Consider the following 16,744-nt stretch of genomic DNA (forward strand, 5'->3'; position numbering starts at 1 on the left):
CAGTCTTACCACCCCCAGTAGTTGTTGGCGGCCTTGATCTTGGTGTTATGATATGATGTAATAGGTTATTTATAACATGCTTAATACCCAGAGGTTTCTAAGCGCAGACCCAGTGATCAAACCTGTGTTGCTTTGTGTCGTCTTTCTTCCAAGGCGAGAACGTTTCCGCTGTGCTATTCTCCTGGACTGCTTCAAAAAGACTAAGCTTTGGGTTTTGACCCCTCTGTAATCATTTTTGACACCCTGATGGATGTGAGCCCGGCCATTCCACTTGTCTGGCTCTGGGATGATGACCACATGCCTAGCTCATCCTTGATCTTATTCTAGAATGCTTGAGGCTCTCATGGATGACCCCGACTGGCTCAACCGGACCATGTGGTAGGCTATATCAGACCCGCATTAGGATCCTGCAACAAAAGCATCATGCACCTCTGCCCTCATCTCTGCCACCCTGATGAAGGGAAACCAGTACACTATTCCTGCGTGGATTCCAGATGATGCATCCTGCCTTACCTCAACTCTTGTATCCACCAGGGGACTCATGGATTATAATGATAGGCTCATCCTGACCACGTGGCTGGCCACATCGAACATGGGCGAGGGTCAGCATACAAAGGCTTCATGTTTGGAATCGTCCGTTAACATCATTGTCACCCTGTTAGAGGGGGACTAAGCCATTCCTACTTCCTGGTGACAGGATGACTTGCCCACACTCTAATCTCACCACAGAATCCTTGGGGCTTGTGGATGATCCAGATTGATCCACTGGGACGAAGTGGTAGGCTGACTCATCAGTGTCCATTGATTCTGAAGCATCCTTAACTGGGAGCCCGGAGTATTGACCATGGTCAAGGGTAAAGAGTATGTTCACCATGCTTGCCCTCCCCTCGCTGCAATCACTGGTTGATGAAGATAAAATGGCTGGAAAGAATATTTCCTTTGCCCCTGCAGAATTTTAGCATGGGGTCAGGTTAATGATGGCAGTACACATTCTCAGTTCTCAATGCACTGACAACCTGAGATATATTTTTTCTTTTTTTTCAAATTGAACTTTATTGGTATTTCAAATATTATAATGCAAGCCTTTACATTTCCCATTGTCAACATTCGCCCAACGTAATAGCCCCATGAACATTTATCCCCCCTTCCTCTTTCCTCCCCCAACTCCCTCCCACACCCTCATGCAGCGGATTCTCATAGCCTCCTATGAGCTCTTACCAGAGCTTCTCCTGGATGGACAGTCTCAAAGCCCCTGGGCCCGTAATGCCATTAACCCACCCTACACAACCACTCTCGGGTATCAGTTGAGGCTTAAAGTTACATGATGGAGACTCCCTCGTGACCCAACCCGGCAGCCCCCCGCAACCTGCCCCCTAACTCTCTCCATTCACTCAGTGGCCATACTTCTCAAAGAAGGGTACCCATAAGCCTTCAATGTTGGATTGGGACTCATCCAAAAGATGTGTGAGGAACTCCATATCATATTTAGCTTGCACCTTCGCTACCAGTTATCTTTTCACAGGCATCCGAGTGTTCTTCCATTTCTGGGCTAGACAGCATCTGGCCGCTACCAGCATGATGCTTACCATGTGCCTGTCCTCCCCCCCCCAACCACACCCCATAGAGAAGAAACCACAGTTCCCGGTGGATCCCATCAACACTCTTGATCCATGACAAGAATTTCCTCCAGTAGGGTTGTACTCTGCTGCAACCACTCCACATATGGCCGTGGTCCCTTCTCACCTTGCTGCTTTTCCAACAGTGTGGGTCATACCCCTTTCACATCCTAGCTAGTACTGCTGGCGGGTAATGCAACCTCGGGAGGATAGCTCAGGGGCAGCGCAATGCCTTGGAAGCAGATGATGCAGAGCAATACAGGTTCCATCTCCGGTTCCATGCTTAGAAACCTGTGGGTATTAAGCGCATTATAAAATAACCAATTATAATTATAATCTGTGCAGCAGTTTCAGGGCCTGGTGTCTATATTGCAGGGAGGCCATTGAGCATGAGAGTTTCCTACACATCAGTGCCCATACAGCGTTGTCAATATCCTTCCCCAAGTGTCGTCCCCATCTAGTCCTGGCTGGGAGTTGATTCCTGGGTTCCGCCAATAGTATCACCCTATACAATCCAGCAATAAGACCCCTGGAGCTCGTCCTCTTAAGCAGGAGCCTCTCAAAACCTGTCAACGCCCTCCGCAAGGTTCCACCCCACTGCCCATCTGGCAGGACCCCCTTCAACTGCAGGTAACCAAATACCAACAGCTTTCCTACCACCAGGCAGTCCTCTAACCTATTTATAGTAATGAAAGTCCCCCCATCCCACATTTGGCCGGCCCTGCTGAGCCCAGCTTCGTACCACAACTGAAATGTCAATGGGTCTTCAACCCCATCCTGCAAAGGTAGTGCCCAGATGCAGCTCTAAGGGGACGGGCATGTGGACAACTACCTGTCCTCAACCCATCCCACCAAAGGGACCACAAGACTTCTAAGATTGGATGGTACAACACCCACCTTGGGATACGTTATCTGGGTGCCCACAACCATTCCCCCCGGGAGACATGGGCGAGGGCCGTGTTATCGAAAGGTACCCACTGCTTGTTGGAAGTCAGGTTCATGTGATCCACTAAGATACAAAGCAGAGCCGTCCTATAATAAGTTGCAAGGTCTGGAAATCCCATCCTTTCCTCCTCCTTCAGTGGAATCATTGTATTATAGGCAAACCTATGCTTGGCACCTGCCCAAAGGAATTTAAACAAAGTTGCTTTTACCTCATCAATGAAGGACCGCGGGACCACCATCGGGGGCAACTGAAATAAGAACACGAATTTGGGCAACACCACCATTTTGATGCAGTTTAGGTGCGCAATACACAAAAGCCGCAACCTAGCCCACCTCTCCGCTTCCTTCCTCAGGGTGGATCATAACGGAAGCTAGTTCCTGCAGAAAATATCTCCAAATTGGCTAGACACCCTTATCCCCAGATATTCAAAGTGATGCTCTTACACCTGGAAAGGCAATCCCCGATATAATCTTTCTCTGGCCCCACCAATCCCCCATGAGATAGGACACTTACTTCTTCAAGATGACCTTGAATGCGGGCAATTCCCTGTATCGCTCTAAACTCTCCATGAGTCGTGGCAGTGACTGCGTTGATTAGCGATAAAGAGCAGGGCGTCATCTGACCGTATATGTTGACCCCCACAATCATGAGCCCTCTGATGCCCTTGTCTTTCCACCCCCCCGTGGCCCACGGCTCCATCACCAGTGTGTAAAGCAGCAGGCAGAGCAGATACCCCTGTCTTGTGCCTTGTTGTAACGGAAAGGCCTGTAAAATTCTCCCGTTCACCAATATCCTGGCTGCCAGTTTTGAGTATAAAACCTCAATCCACCCTCTCCATCTCTTTGCCAACCCTATGACCGAGAGAACTTCCCTCATGAAGGCCCAATTTACCTGATCGAAAGCCATCTCAGCATTTAAGGCCAGCTTTGGGATCACCGCTATTAGAACCCGAAAGAACGTCGGTGGGACAGTGCACTCCCCTGTTATGGAGTTAAACAGTTTGGCCTAAAACGTTGCCAACCGGGATTGAAATTGTTTGTAGAAGTCTCTGGTGAATCCGTCCTCCATCAGTGCTTTTTCCAGCCTTTAGCTTGTGGATCGCCCGAAGCACCACTTCCCTCGTCGTTAACTCCGCCTCAAGTACTTCACCTTCCACTGTTGTGAGTTTGGAGAGCTGCATACCCTCAAGGTAGCCGCAGATCTCTTCTGCCCCTTACCTCTGCCGGTGCGGTATAGAGCTCCTGATAGTAAGCAGCAAACTGGGCTGGTATATCTTCCCCCTATACACCATGATCCCGTCGGTCCCTCGCACCTTGTCTACTCTTCTCTCCACCCTGCTTCCCCTTACCCTATTCAACAGGAATGCACCGGCTGCGTTGCCCCATTCAAAGTATTTTTGTCGTGTGTACCTCTTTCGTTTCACCACAGTAGTGCAGCCTGGTCAGGATCGAATGGGGTCCTCTGCCACCACCACCTGTACGGTGCATTCTGTCCATTGCCACTGTCTCACTCTCATTTGACCACGGGACCATCCCCGTAATCTGCTGGATTGTTTGCTCCAGCCCTGCCTGGGTCTCCCCCCTCTCTCCCGTAAACCGAAAAAGCAGAGGTTATTGTGCCTCTCCCTATTCTCAGTGTCCTCCACTTTGAGGCACAGCTCCTCCTGACGCCTTTCCACCTCTTGGAGACGGACCCATGTATCCGCTCTTCCAGGGTGATCACTCTTGCTGAGAGGTCTGCCACCTTCGCTCCTATGTCCATTCGCATGCCGCGTATTTCTTCCAGTATTACTCCAATATCACTTTTGATGGTGCTAATCTTTGCTGTGCAGGGATGAGGTCACCCGTCCCCCTTTGCTGTCACCATCTATCCTCCTTATAGGTACTGAAATTGTGCAAGCACAGTTTTCCTTCTCATTGAACTGGGCTATTTTCCCCATTGGGCCACTCACAGGTTGCTTTCCGGCCACTTTCTTTCTTGTGTTAGGAAAGAATTCCATGTATGGGTAATTTTCCCACCAGTTGTGAACCTCCCAACTTTTTGCTTTTGTCTGACCATCCTAGACTGACTTTTACCAGTGGAGGCCATCCTTCTGCTGTACTCTGCTGGGCTTTTTCTCTTCTTGTTCAGGGGAACCTTCAGACTTTCAGTACAGAGAAGCTTTGTTTCCCTTAGTCTTTCACTTTGTTGCCATTTCTTGACAACATTTTATCAGTGCACATTGTACCTTGCAGTACAGTGTGCTGGGGTCTCTTTTTCATTTTTAAGGCACTAGACACCCTCAAAGGATTGTTGGTGAATGTGCAAGTGTGCCCAGGAAAGGGTTGGTGGCAGTAGTTACTTTTAAAGCATGTTTGACTCTTTTCAATGGTCCAAACCGCGTTTACCGTGTTAAGCCCAGTACAGTGGCCAAAATGGCCATGCCACAAGGTCTTTTGTTCTGTCTGTTGGCCCATGTTGTCCCTTTGACTTTCCCTGGTCAAGCAGACCTGGGAAATTCCTTATGTGGCCATGCAGACCCAGAGGCAAACCAAAGGTTTTGCAGGCTTCTGCATGCCTTGTGTTTGTGTGCCCAGGATGTGGGCTGGAGCTGTCTAGTTCCAATACACTTCCTGGGTGCCAGGATGTATGGTGTGCTGGGATGACTGTGACCACCATGGTCCATGATTGGTCCATGTCTGGAATGGTTGAATGTGAGTAGATCTCCTATTGGTTTCTATTTGTTTTGGCACAAAGGAGATTCTGGATGAGAGAAAGCATTCTAGACCTATTCTAGGTCAATCTTCTGAGTTCACACCGCTGGAAGGTTTGGCACCCTGACCCTGCTGTTTTCCCATTGGAGCCCCTGTTTCTCATTGATCACAGAAGGCCTGTGAGGGTGCTTCAACCCGTTGGAGTAGTGGGCCTAACTATGCTCTGCACCTCCAGCTTAACCTGCAAACAAGCCTCTTCGGAAATGTTCCTGGAGTGCCGAGTGAACTGACCAGCTCGAACGGGACCTTTGCCTTGGAACCACTGACGTCTCTTGTTTCGACTTGAGATGTTGGGAAGCCTAAGCTCTAGGTAGAAGGCACTCTCCCGCCGAGTTTCGTACACGTAGCATTCCTAGGTCTGGAATTAGGGGAGTCCACCGGAACCCAAGCCTACGCGGTACCTGTTTCTCCCTGCTGTGGTGATGAGCTTAGTGGGTGTCTGGCTGCTGTGCCCCTCTGTGCCCTAAGATGAGCTGCAGTGGAACTGGCCCGATCCCTTGCTCAAAAGCGGAGAAAATCCCACAGTCCCGCCACAGACTGAAGTCCCGGAATGCAGCCCCTGAAACCCAGATAGACGCGCAACTTCTGGACGGGACCTGCAAGTGAACTGGACTTGACTGACGAAGTTTGGCCTGGAGTGAGTCGAGGGTCGGTGAGTACTGGCAACACTTACCGGTGGCTCCTGCCGCATCCATAGACTTTTACGCATGAGTGTCCCCCAGAGGCCACTCTCCTTTTTTTAGGGTAGCCTGTGCTACAATCCCATTCCCGATTCCTGGAAATCACTCTTTCTTCTTGTGGAGCTAAATAGTGGAACTTTATTCTTCATCTCCTCACCCACCTTCCTGAGCCACTACAGCCTCTTGAAGAGACCCATTTTGTACTAAACCGCCCGATTGAGTGCTCCCGTGCTGAATGTACTTTTGAGCACAAGGCTCCACACTTCGTAGGGATTGGACTGTCTATTAGTTAGAGTTTGAGTTGTTGAAGGACTGCCTAAAGTATAGTTGCACTGTCTGACCCCCTTTTGTTTCAGGTTGTGGATCTCTACTTGTTGAATATTACTTTAGACTAATAGTTACTGTATATATGTTTCCTAGTATAGTGCAGTGTTAGTATTGTTAATATTGCTGTGGTTTCATCTTGTGTTTGACTTAAAAGGCCTTTAATAAATGTATATGTATATTTGATATATACACCTGACTGAGAGTAATTTGTGGTGTCTACCATGTGTGATCATTCGATCACCCTCAACCCTCCCGACCTAGTCTTGATGGCCGCCAATGCTACCATGTTTGGTCTGGCTTGTGCAAAAGGTTACCCTGTTCTAAGAAACTAGGCTGGTCTTCTGAACCTCTGCCCACCAGGTCAGAGTTCAGAAATGCATCTTAGCACCTTGCCACACCCCTTTTTATAGCCCTTATAGTGTAAACAGTCCTCCAGGTCAGGGGGGTCCCTACCACCTCAGGACCCAAGCCCATGTCTGTTGTCTTGGCACTGTCTCCCATGGCTCACCCCCACCTCCTGGGTTCTCCTGCCACGTCACAACTGCAGCCCTGGCCTCCCAAGTGGACCATAGAGAAGGCGCACACAAATCTAATGATTTAATAGAGCCCGCCACCGCAAGTCCATCTATGGTTTTAGAGATAGAGAGACAGTGAGACCAAATAAGATTTTCTGCCCCCAGGAGTCCCAGAGTGTTGAATCTGCCCAGATAAATGGCCCTAAGACCTTTCAGCGCTGTACAGTCTAAAAAAAGGTGACGGGCAGATTCAATAACCCCAGGGTTATTGCAGAAACGACATGTAAGATCCAAGTCACTAATCTCCTTCCTTCTATATAAAATCTCCTTGGTAGGCAAAATATTCCATCTAAGTTTCAGGAGTAGTGAACGGTAATGGCGGTCAGAATAAAAGACAAGCAGCCTCTCTTCTTATGATCAAATTGTAAATCGCAAAGAGAAGGATAAGTATGTAATTTTTCCAGCGTATCATTCCAGTCACAGCAGAAAAGGAGCTCTTTAACTTCGGATTGGTCAATAAAGTATCCCTATCGGTGGACAGATCTAATAGGGTCTTGTCACAGAGGTCCCTACATTTTGAAAGAAATAGATTTCGGTCTAGGGATCCCTGTGAGAAGAGAGTCTTACGCACGTCATCATAGAATGTGTCATATTTAGGACAGAACAGGGCAGAAAAAAATGCAAGAGCCCTCCAAAGGATTCTTGCTCGCAGAGAAACTAAACCCAAATCAAACCTTATAGCCGCTATCGGGACACAATTGGGCAATTTCATGACTTTTCTCCAAAAGATACCCTCAAGGGTATCCCAAAAGGTCAAGAGAAGCAAATAGTGTAGTTCAATTGCATAGATTAATTTTGGAATCACCTTTCCCTTGAAAAAATCTACCACTGGCTTAAAAGAGAATCTGCCATATTTTTTAATCTAACTTAATAGATTGTGAGATAAGCGGAATTATTTTATATTTGAGTGAACATCTTAATTCAGCGGCCGATGGTTGGGCCAAAATAAGGAATCCCAGATAGATAAGTTTATGTGCTCTCATAATGTTTTCGCTGCCAATTTTCCACACTTGCTTATTCCCTTTTTTCCCCTTAGAAAAGACCATTGTGCGGCTTTTACTCGGGTTGATTTTTAGCCCATTAAGTGTATTCTTCAAACTTGTATATAAGTCTTTGCAAGCCCACTTTGGTCTGATCAAAGAGAAGGAAATCATCAGCATATGCCAACCAAGAGAACCTGAGATCCCCCAATTTTGCGTTCACCAAGCCGGCATTTCTGAGAAAATCCCCTACATCTGCCAAGTAGAGAATAAAAAGGCATGAAGCTAAAGATCAGCCCTGTCTGACCCCAATATGTGTCCTTATTCTTCTAGAGAGGGTTCCTTCTAAATCGATCCTAATATGGACCCCCGAGTTCTCATACATTGCCATAATTAGGTTGAGAAGGCCTGCCGGGATCCCCCACTTTGATAATTTAGCCCAGAGCCTTGACCTGATTACCAAATGAAATGCATTTGACAAATCTATTGAGGCAACATAGAGTACCACCACATTTTCCCCATGTTGTGCTTTGTAAGGCAGTTTGAATAAAATCGTTAAGGTTAGTGGAGTGGCCAACCCTGAAGCCTGTTTGTTGTTTTGGAAGGATATGGTTTTCCTTAATACAAACATTGAGATGAGAAAGAAGCATGAAAGCAAAAAGCTTACAGTCCGCATCAATAAGAGAGATTGGTCTATATTTCTTGACCAGAGTTCGTTGACCTCTCTTAAAAATGGGAACAATGTGGGCAGTCTGCCAACTTGTTGGGACATTAGCAGTATTAACTACATCTTGAAATAGCAGACACAGAAGTTTTGCCCAGATTTCTGGTTCCGCTTTCAATGTATTGTTCATCAGACCATTAGGACGAGGAGCCCTGGATTTCTTAGCTTTGGCAATTAACCCTAGTATAGTCTCATAATCAATGACGGGCTCCCACCTAACGTTTGGTGCATCCTCCTCAGTTGTAGAAAGCTCTAGCCCCTCTTCCCCTCTACCAAAGAGTTCGGTGTAATGGTCTATCCATTGAACCTCTGGGATGGCATTCAATTGTTCAATTGTTCAACAACCGCATCCTGGTCTTGGGCTGAAAAGATAGCCCAGAACGCCCTAAGATCTCTTTAGACCAGGAATATTAACATAAGCTCCACATCATTTTGCAGCAAACTATATTTTCTTGATTTGCAGTAATTTTTATATTTTTGACGAATGGATTTAATTTTTCTTTTTTGTTGTCCCAGTCAATGTCAAGCAATTGGACTTCTCTGATAAGTTTCAGAGTATAGGCTTTTTCATTGGCCAACTCCTGGTCAAACCTATGAGAATGAGATCTTTTAGCATTACCCTTCCTGAGTGATTCATAGATACTACTATGGAGAGCAATCAGGAAAGTGTGAAAGTGTGGGGTGTCAAAAACCACTTGTTTCCACAAAAGGGAAGTATGGTTGAACGAAGAGATAAATTGACAATTGAGGAGATTGATGTTGGCCAACGACCAGCGTACCCCGGTCCCTTGTCCCACAGTGTTAAGTTGTCGTGGTCCCCCAGAGTGCAGTAACTTCGTGGGGAAAGGAGATAGAAATGTAACCAGCAGAGATCCATGGTCACTCCATGGGTTGAAAGAGACCTGAACCTCAGATGAGAAAGAACACAAGGAATGGTCTACGAAGACATAGTCTATGGTAGACGATGACACACCTCTATGCCATGTGGGACAGAGTGGGAGAGTAGAATTGTAGGAGCCATTAAGACATATTAGACCCACCGATTCCAAAGCGAGATTCCAAAGTCTACCCCAGTCAAATTTCTGACCTCTCCGATTATCATCCTCCAAAACCGGTCCCAAATCACCACAATTGGCCTCTGATGATATAGAACAGTCAGAATTAAGGTCTCCAGCCAGGATCACTTTCCCCCTGGGATGGAGGGATCTCCAAGCGAGAACCATATCCATTAGACTTTCCAAAAAGTTCTCAAGGGCTGCAATGCCCTTGTTCCAATAGATGTTAATCAATAAAAGGTTAACCAGACCATCTCCAAAAGTGGACTCCAAAGCTAAAATACCAAATGGCGTGTCCGAAAGAACCTCATTCCTAAGGCCAAGAGAAGCTCTTATTCCAATGAGAAGACCCCCTGAACCCCTCCCTCCCAGACTAGATTTAGCATTTTGGGAATATATTTCAAAGCCATCAATGAAGGGGGGGGCAGCCAGGTTTCCTGTAAGAAGAAACAGTCAGAGCCGCTAATCATAGCTACTGTAACAGTATTAGTAAAAAGATGTAAATTTCCCCTGGAATTCCAGGAAAGAAAAGTAAATTTGTTAGAGGCTGCGAGATTAGTTGCTGGGACAAGACTCTTAAGGGAATGCTTACTTCCACAGGCCAGAGGTAACTTGGGCCCAGTTTCTGGCATCACCATTGAATCTGGTCGTAAATTGCCTCTATTGGGGCTGAGGAGCCCTTTCCGGGTGATACACCATTGTAAGATTTCCCCTATACTCTTCAGACCCTCCATATTTACCAGAGAGCTGGTTAGATTGTAGCAAACTTACTTCAAAACCAAGCTGCATTAGGCCCTCTTTTTGGCCCATTATTAAGTCCAATACCACTCTTGATTTCAAAACAATATTGCTCATATCTACACATTCTTTAGAGGGAAAGAAAATCCTTTCCATGTCATAGCTCGAGATAAGAGAAAGAGGTGTAAGTTGATGAAAAATGCTCAGGATATTTCCACGGTTCAAACAAATAGGCATATCCTGACCCCACGGACTAGTGAGTTGCAGGGTCTCCAAGGAGTCTTTAGCCCCCAACGGTTGGGGTATTGAGTCAGCTATAGATTTTGTAAATTGACTTAAAGTGTCAACTTCCAAATCAGTACCCCTTGGACCCCTTAAGATGGTCCTATTTTGGGAAACATGGGGCCCAACAGGAAATCTTTCATGACCATTGAAAGAGGTCCTATTTTGGGATACATGAGGCCCAACAGGAGATCTTTCATGACCATTGAAAGAGCTGCCATTTGATGGCTTTCAATGAACGGGGTTACGGAAGTTAGGAACATAGAGATCGCCCACTGGTCTAAATCCCATAACACGCTCCCCTGATAAGGAATCTGCATTAGCCAGATGACCCTCGGGGGGGGGGGGCAAAGTGATTGACCATCTATACTGGAGAAACTAGTTGTGGAGACATTGGCCTGAAATGAACCTAAAGTTTGATTAGTGTCCATAACGGTGGGGGGTTTTGTGCTATAGAGCTCCTGAAATAAATGTTTCACCATATCAAGGTTGACCAAGGTCGCAGATATAAGAGTAGTAATAGGCACAGGATGAGTGGGATTTTAACCGGGTCACAAATTACCAGGGATAATTAAGGGTTCTGTAACCGAGGAAGAGGCCACGGAATTGCATTCAGTTTGAGCATTCGGAGTAACTAGAGCACTGTTATTTATTGGCTCGGGGAGGGTTAAATCATTTTTGGATTACAAATGGCATGAGTTTCCTCAGCCAAAACAGCAGTCCCCGCAACCACAGGGGGAATTTTGTCATTCGGCACAGAACTAACTGCCAATAATTCGGTCTAACTGGGTGCAGCTAAAGTAGTAGGCAATAAAATTGTCCCAGCGGGAACCGCAGCAGCAGTAAGTATGGCAATCGATGGTACTGCTGATTCCACCAGAATATTAACCCCATTAAGAGGGGTAATAGTAGTTACACAGGGGGAAGCACTTGGCAAAACCAGATTTAAAAAAAATTGATTAGTAAATACATTTATTATTTTCATATTTTTCATATTTTTAGTTTTCTTTATTTGTTGAGTAAGTTTTTTTGTTACCTATATGAGCAAAATCCTTTGAGTGTACTGTTTCTTTGGTGAGGTCAATGAAGTCAGAAGACTTCTCCAGATTGGGATGAGATTTAGAGTCTAAAGAGGGGGCAAACAATATCTCCCTTATGTAATTTAACTGTTTCTAATGTAATAGGTTCGCAGGCTGGCACAGATAGAATAGGAGCAGCGGAATTGACTGCCAACCCATCTGGGACTTGTCAGAAGGGGGCAATAATAGTCACTTTTACAGGATTAGTTGGCGGTTTTGCACCTAAGGCGTGATGCGAGTGGACTCTGTCATCCTTCAGAGAGGGGGTAGGGAAGGCTTGAGCACAAATTCCTCTCTCTGGGCAGAATGAGGTGATTATAGAGGGATCTTGTTAGATTCTTCCCCAAAGGCACTAGCCCTTTTCACATTAAGGCCCTTCTTATCTAGGTGACCTTCCATAGTAAGTTGGTTTGGCAGAGCCGAGTCCGGAAACTGTTTGGTTATAGAGGGGTTATCTTCCTTAATAATGTTTACCAACTCTATAAACCTATCAAGACCCTCCAGCCTGGTGTAAATTTCAGAAAGTAAAAGAGAATGTGATCTAACCTCCGCCCAAATATTGTCATAAAGACTAACAAAGGAACTTAAGACCATATTCAAGGCGGAGACTGTAGGTTGAGTCAGTCTTATTCTATCATCAGCCTCTTTAAGGGTATGGTGCAATATGGACTCACTGGCATGTTCCTTTTTCATATCTGGGAGTAGACCCCTTTCTCTGAGCCAATTTTGCTTCTCTGTATACTCATCGATGAAATTAGTGAGTTCAGAGGGAGAACCCACATAAGAGGCATCACAAGTTTGTTGGCTTAGGTTATTGGTGTTTGTAGAAGTAGGTTCCAGCTCACTCTGGCTATTGCCTTATCTGCACATTCAATAATACTAATATCATCAATATCATCGTCTGCAGGATCATCAGTCTCTAATTTCTTTGCTACATCCGCCAAGTGCAGGTGGTCCAAAGTAGCCACTGTCGGAGCTGAGTGCAGAGGTTTAATAAGGGTACTAGTAGCTGTTCCTTTCCCAAAATAATTGGAGATTTTTTTCCCTTAAATTGGTTTACCTAAAGTGCCCATATTAGATTTTATTTTGGGAGTATAAATCAACGTTTTTTGTAAGTGGTGTTTTAAAAACTGTAGATTTCTTTATAGGCGTGGCGGTGTTACCAGCAGGAGTAACAAAAAGGTTCACCTGAACAGAAGAGATATGGTTAGCAGCCCCACCAGAAGAGGACACCTCCCCAGATAGGTTAGCGGGGGAAATAGTGTGATTATTGTTGCCCTCTAATAAGGAAGATTGTGGAGCAATAACCCCATTGGGGGCAACAGGGGGTTCTATAAAATCTGAACCAGAGCCATCCACCATAGTGGCAGATAGAAGCAGCTTTGTTTGTGGCAGGATGGGAGACATATGGATAATATTCACTGTAGTATTGTTCAGATAGTCGGAACAGGTCCTCGCCCTTAATGGGCTGCCACCATCTTCCAAATTCAAAGCTATGGTAGTTGCTAGACGTTCTTCCTGAACATCAATGGAAATGTCCTGTTTTCCATTGAAAATGCAGCTATTATCAGCTGGAGTGTGTGGAGTAATGCCCATCATGTTAAGTACCTCACTCCTATCTTGTGAGTGAATTTGAGCATGAACCATGCTTTTCAAAGAAATAGGGTCCAAAGAGCTGTCCACTGGTGTATGAGGAAGCTTACCCAGAGAGATAGGATGGGAATTCAAAGGAGGTGTAACTTCTTTCAGAGCGGGAGAGGGTACCGCCACAGCAGATTGGATGGAGTCCATAGAAGCCTCCATAACTGACTGACTCCTAAGGCCATTACGTGTCATCCAGAAGAGGGGCTAAGCCTAGGGAATCAAGTGCCAGAGAACAGAAAAAGTAGCAACAAGGCAACTCTGTAAATAGCAGAGGGGGAAGACTTCAAGACTAAATATTTAAAATCAATATCACAAACAAGTAAAAGTAAAATACTATTTGAATAAATGCTACCCAAGTGTTTGTGACAATACACAATAATAAAATGCACTGAGTAGAAGTGGTAGGTAAAATGCACACACTACACCGCTATAACTCCTCAATATTTCAGGGCAGGCGATGGAGTGAAGAAATCAAGAAGCCATCATGACTGCGCCCCCTGGTGGCCTCCCCTAAGATAATTTTATATAGGATATGAAAGCTCAAGGAAATGCATGTAGAGAGTGGAGGGTTGGATTTGAATATCAGATGTGGACAGGTGAGATACCTCGGAGAGGGGGTGCCTTGAATCAGACTGCTATGAGGGGACATCAGATCGAGTGGATCTGAATTCTCAGATACAGAGTTTCTGACATTTTTTGGAACAGTGGGGTAAGATCAGTGGTTTCCCAGGGTTGTGGTCTTGGTTCGGGTATGTGACTTGCAAGGCCTTGATAGTCAAAAGAACTTTGGGGATGGGGCAGTCTCTGGGCCTGTGTGAGCATGCACGGACTGGCTGCTCACTCTGAGCAACAAGTACCACTCTTGAGTCTGTGAACGGGATATTCTAGCTGCACAGACAAATTGCAGAGGTGAATCTTGCTGTATCGTAGGAACTTGTGGCAGAGATGTGTGATCTCCGGAGATGGGGTGGGGGATCAGGCCAGGCGATATTAAGGGGCCTGGATGCCTCTAAGGAGAGCCAGACTGGTCCAGGGGCTTTTAGAGGTAGGAGAGTTTAGTCTGTGGGTCAGATACTTGTGATGGGAACAGCACTGATGCTGCTAGGTACAGTGAAGGCAGGTGGGATCAGCCATGGTGCTTGACCTCACAATGGCTTTTCAAGGAGTTTGGTTTTAATGGGTGCATGTTGCTTTGTTTGAACACCATGAGCATCATGGGCCATTTTGTCCTTTGGGTTATTTCTCTTGTCATCTTGTCAATAGCAACTTTTCCTTGGTGTGAATTACCAGGTGGCTCTGTGTCTGAGTGGTGCGGTAGAGGACATATTATTTGGAGGGAGCCATAACACACATGTTTGACAGCATGAGCATGATGGCCATTTTGTACTTTGTGATCCTTCTGCAGTCATATTATGTCTGTGGCTGCCTTCCCATTGCTATAATGGTCAGATGGATGACTGCTGGGGTAGAGGAGGGGTTGGGAGGTATCATTGTGTTGCATTCGGGTAGTTGTAACCCCATGTTCGCTAGGCCGGCCTGAAGTGCAGAGCACAGTGCCCTGGAGGCTATGTGACTCACTGGCAGGAGTTGATGCTCTTAGTGAATGTTTGTGGTGGAAAACAGGAGTAGGAATGGGTTATGCTGGTGAGAGCGGTAGCCACTGCTTTGTCTGCATAGCTATCTTCAGAATGTAGTGCTCATAGGATGTAATGAATGCAGATTGTTGTTAAACATGAGTAGAGAAAACATTCTACCTATCCATGCTTTTGATATTTGTAGACCTGAACAGGCTGCAAAGCAATGGGTCCAGCTGCCAAGTTTCCCAGTTGCATGCAGAATCTTTGTGCCAGTCCTGTGTTTCTTTATGCACGGCATGCTGGAACCTACTGTCCCACCCTTGCAATGAGACAATTTAAACTATAAGCATTACTAAATTATGATCTCATGCATGGAATTGGGAAACCTGGCATGGAGGGTTGGGTGACCCTCACGCCCACATCAGCTGCTGGGCAGCAATGATTGGGGAAGGGGGTTGCAGCTGATGGGGAGGCCCAGGTCTTTGGCCCTGGGATGTTAAGAATTTAGCCGTTGGTAGAAGCCTAGGGCATCCATGGGCAGGGGCAGCACCCCCAGTCATCCGGGGTGCATTGGAGCTTTTCCCTCTGGAGGGGTGAGGGGCACCACAGAGGTGCTCAGGGACTGCCACCATGGCTGGGTGGGGGGTGAGCGCCCAGGCCCGGTTCTTGCTGAGTGCAAACCTGGAATGCCCCAGCTGGCCTTGGTGAGCCCTGGCCAGGACCCTGGACTCACCCTGACTGCCTTCCAATAGGCCTGGGTGTCTTAGAGATGTAGGCTGACTAACGGGTACTGTGGCCTATCAAAGAAAATATTTTGACAGTTAGTTATGAAGGACTTTTTTCTGTTAGGAGACGTGAGTATAAAGTCTTTTGGTAAGAGGGCTCCAAGACTAGGTTTCTGTATGAGTCATTTTTATTCCTAAACATCCAAGGGTCCCTTATTTATGGGAAGGGGAACCCCATCATACATTTATTGGTGTCTCTTTACAATTTCTGTATGGCTCATCAGAGAGGGCCTTCAACAGGTGGAGTGTCATTGCATTAGGCAAAACACAGCCTCTGTGTTGCCCAAAGGGGATCTTGTTAGAATCGATTATGGACTTCTGTTGGCCTGAACCTTTTGTGTGGTTTAAATTAGGGCTAGCATGGAGGCTTACATGGAGGCTTACAGGACTGATTAGGATAGGTTTGCACATTTTTCTCAGCTATCAAGTTTGGACTTTCTTTTTGGCAATGTAGGGCATTCCTGGAGGGACAAGGATTTGTTAGGAGTAGGGAAGGATTATTCTATGCTTTATTTGTTGTCTTCAAAGTTGAGACAACTTAGCCCTACTGCCCCCTCTCACTTTCTGGTATCCTTACCCTGGCACCTTTTGGTTATAGCTATCCTCCTTCTCTTTGAGTTATTTCAAGACAGACACATGTAACACCTCCATTGGCTATGATTCCTAAACAATGGGATACTGAGGAAAGTGCAAGGGTAACTCCTTCAATGGTTAGGGCCAGAGGAAGATTGAGAATGGGGGAAGAAAGGGAATAACTCCCCTAACTACTAGGTTAGCAGAGAGATTAAGGGTGGAGTAGCGAGAGAGAGTGAAACCAGAAACTGGAAGAGTAGATGAAGGGATGAGAATGAGTGGAAATGGGGAGACTGTGCCTTCTACCATTAGGATCGAGGATATGCTGTGAATGGCAGTGGAGATGTAGGAGCAGAAAAACATGGAGAAAGAGGTAGTGCTGTTATGACGGCAGAGAAGTGAAGAGCGGG

Source organism: Ambystoma mexicanum, chromosome 6p (genome assembly GCF_040938575.1).
Source record: "Ambystoma mexicanum isolate Mex_15411 chromosome 6p, UKY_AmexF1_1, whole genome shotgun sequence".
Lineage (NCBI taxonomy): Eukaryota > Metazoa > Chordata > Amphibia > Caudata > Ambystomatidae > Ambystoma > Ambystoma mexicanum.